Source organism: Dermochelys coriacea, chromosome 3 (assembly GCF_009764565.3).
Source record: "Dermochelys coriacea isolate rDerCor1 chromosome 3, rDerCor1.pri.v4, whole genome shotgun sequence".
In the NCBI taxonomy this organism is placed as follows: Eukaryota; Metazoa; Chordata; order Testudines; family Dermochelyidae; genus Dermochelys; species Dermochelys coriacea.
This window is the reverse complement of record NC_050070.1, coordinates 155,821,348-155,824,869: the sequence shown is the minus strand read 5'-3', so window position 1 is coordinate 155,824,869 and position 3,522 is coordinate 155,821,348. Positions and strand designations below refer to the sequence as shown.

The following is a 3,522-nucleotide window of genomic DNA, read 5'->3' as shown; positions in this document are numbered from 1 at the left end:
TTAATGTTCTACTCTAGCCATAGGGTTCATCGGATGGTACCAACACAAAGAGGTTACCACTCTTCCAAGGACCTTGCGCCACCCACACCCTCCAATACATCAACTGGAAAGCCAGCTTCCAGTTCCCCCATTGGGGGGCCATTCTGTCTCCTGTACCAGCACAGCAGAGAATGAATCCAAGACCTACCCTTCCCCATTGACTGGATTAGTTTGTGCCCTTAAGGTACAATCCTGCGCTGGGGGTGGCACTCAGCCTCAGTAGGAGGCACTGCCCCTCCCCAAGCTCCCGGGTGTACAGTTGGTTTCCCCTTGTGGAATCCTGAATGCTGGGACTGCAATTGTCTCTAGCCCTTGTGTAGAGCAGGTGAAAGAGGCCCTTTCCATGCACTCTCTCCCCTGCTGCACCCATGTAAGAGCCAGTCACAACGTTTATAAAGCTCCACTCCTGGTTTCCCAGGCAATGCTGGTAGCGCACCAGAAGTAGCCAAGTCGAGGAAGTGTGCGGGGTCTGCCCTCAGGGATCCCAGACGGGCAAGATGTGGAATGTGTAAGTGCAGAGGGGTGGGGAGAAATGCCTTCTAGGAAAGCAGCAAGTGTGGGCTGGCTTTCAGATATTACTTTGCCTAGAACCCCACAAATCCCGCGACCAACTCTGCTTACCACAACCTTCATGGAGCAGGAGATCTACTGTCCTTTGGGTGATGTGTCTGCCAGTCAGGAACCCACTAGCTCCCCCTAGGGGTAGACTACTACACACAGTCTAAATCTGCTACTGTCTTCCAAAACGATTGGATAGGAACGGATTTGTTCTTGCTGCTTTGCCGAAACAAGCAAAGTCAACACCAAGAACAGATGCAAACTGGTTGGTTGTGCAGTTCAATTCTAGCTCAGAGCACATAACCCCCATCTGTGTGCTTGTGAGTGAGGCATGGGGTGGAATATAAGAATTTGATTGTCATAATTTAATCCCAGATTACTTCTTGGAAAAAAACAAAACAGATACAAACAGCATGTTCCCTTATAAACCACACATGAAAGAGCCTTATTATGTTCTGTTATGAAGCTGGCAGCTAGCTTTGCCGTTCTCAGCTGCCCACTGTAGGGCAAAGGCCATTCCAGAGTTACCCCTGATGGAAACAAAAGCCCAAAGCCAAATTGCATTACATTAATTAGTTTTTGAGGCCATGGTGATATTTCACACAGAAAGTGCATTATGAGCAGGGGACACAAACGGACTGATTTACAGAAACAGATGGAATGGCACAAAGCGGATAGCCATCTGGGATTCATGTCACTTCTGGCTGCATTGTGGAAAGCTCACGCAAATATCCTACACATAAATAAAAAGCCTTGATGTGACATATGCACTTCAGAGCATCAGAAAACTGTTGCCCCGTAGGCCAGTTTATTCATAAAAATGACAGTACAGGCTAGTGCAAAAGTGGAGGTTTTCTGATTGGTGGCAGCACTCAGTAGATCTAAGGCAATTAGGTTTCAGCCAAATAATAATGGCACTGGATGCACCTGCTGTCTATTATCTCAACATCCACCAGACCAAATGAGTCAATTTGTGTAATGGAAACAGAGTCAGTCAGGGTTAGCAATAGGCACAACCAGCAACAACAAACAAACACTTGAGGCCTCATGATCTTGTGTTGTAACAACACTCATGGGCTAGTCCATTCCTGCCCTGCAGCAGTGGGATTCACCAGTCAGAGCACCCACTCCTGGCAGTGTGATTAGAGGGGAGGAAATTATGGTCCAAGTTCTCTCTGCCCCACTCTGGAGCCTTCTGCTTTCTTGAGGCCCTGCAAATCCTAAGGTCAATGCTGGAGCTTCTGCAATTGGACATCACAGAATTAATGCTGCCTACCTGGACCATATATTTTTCAGCATCACATTAACCTTTATTTTTCATGGGGCTGGGTGACATCGTTAGCACCGATGTTTATCGCTGGAGTGAAGAATCTTCATGATAGGGTGGGTGGGAGACAGGGTATATTCAATATGGAGCAGATCTAAAGCATGATTTCCTTTATTTTTTCCTCTCTTGTAGGATGTGAAATGACACTAATAAAGATCTGCTTAGTAGAATCCAATTAAACTTGGATTTTCCTTCTGCATACTCCATCTAAGTCCTGTCAACTTATTCCCGCAGTGCTGAGTACCACTGCATGCTTTGGCCAAAGGAGGAAGGCAACAACAGCAGGATATCAAACTCAGGGAAGAGTAATAAACATGGCAAACTTGTTTTGATGACATGCCCAAATTCAAGAGTTCAGGAAAATGGTGTGTGTGTGTCTCTCTCTCTCTCTATGAACATGCAAAAAATATCTGCCTGTAGCCACCCAGCTCATCACTTATAGGGAAATTCTCCCAACAATGACTCAATAATAGGGATTCTCCTCAATCAATGTTACCCTTCATCCATCTAATCAATAGTAGGGACCTTCACTAATCAATCGATAAAAGGAAATACTACTAATCAAGCAACTCCCACAAGTCAACAACCTCAGCAGTCAACATGAAATAACCAGTCAGCAAGAACCTCGCCCATGAACAGCACTACTAATCAATCATACAATAATAAAGAACTCCATCAATACCAATCAATACTGGTGAGCTCTCTGCAAAGCATCGCTAATCATTGATAATCGATAGGGAAATTCACAAATCAGTAACACCCAGGAATGCATCCGATGAAGTGAGCTGTAGCTCACGAAAGCTTATGCTCAGATAAATTTGTTAGTCTCTGAGGTGCCACAAGTCCTCCTGTTCTTTTTGCGGATACAGACTAACACGGCTGCTCCTCTGAAACCCAATAATCAGTCAGCATTAGGGCCCGCCTCAGTAACAGTGGAGCTGGCCAGTCAGCGCAATATAATTAGAAGGAAACCCACCAATATTACTCCCCAAAGGAAACTCACTGGGGGGGGGGGGGGCACTAGCCACCCAGCAGGAAGGGGAGGAAAAGCACAGGCGGAGCATAGACGCCCGAAAGGTGGAATTGAACCACTCTGTCGCTAGACAGCTACAGGTTTGAAGCCTGCACCCCAGACCACTGAGGATCATCCGGGCAATAACAGAAATGCAAGTGCAACGTTATATAAACCACAGCAATAATGTTAATATTTCAAGTAGGGCGAGCAGCGTTCTTTTCTTCCCAGTACTATCTCTATCTTGGGCTTATTCGTCTCTGTATATCGACTTTACTCATTGGGGTTCAGGACCCTTTCCTTCCCCTCGCTGGAAGAAACTATCCCTAGATGCCCCTTTCTCACGCTTTTCCTACCTCGCTGTCTCCAGCTGCTTTATGCAAATATTGATGAAGCTGATTGGTTGGTTCCCAGCGGCGGCCGGAAGGAGAAGGCGGGGGCGTTCGAACAGCTGAGCGCAGGGCTGGGCCGATCGTGTCCGTCCCGCGCCCGGTTCCCTCTGGCGGCCTGAGCCTGGGAGGGGAGCCAGCCTGGGTGCCCCCGGGAGGGGGTGACTGTCTCCCCCACAGGGGTTAGTTGTGGATCT

General features: G+C 47.4%; 1 non-coding gene across 1 annotated transcript; it reads right to left on the bottom strand.

The window, feature by feature from the left end:
* Positions 1 to 2,991: 2,991 nt before the first annotated feature.
* TRNASTOP-UCA lies at positions 2,992 to 3,078 on the bottom strand. Its single transcript has one exon. It is a non-coding gene; the product is annotated as a tRNA-Sec (tRNA).
* Between the last annotated feature and the right edge of the window lie 444 nt (positions 3,079 to 3,522).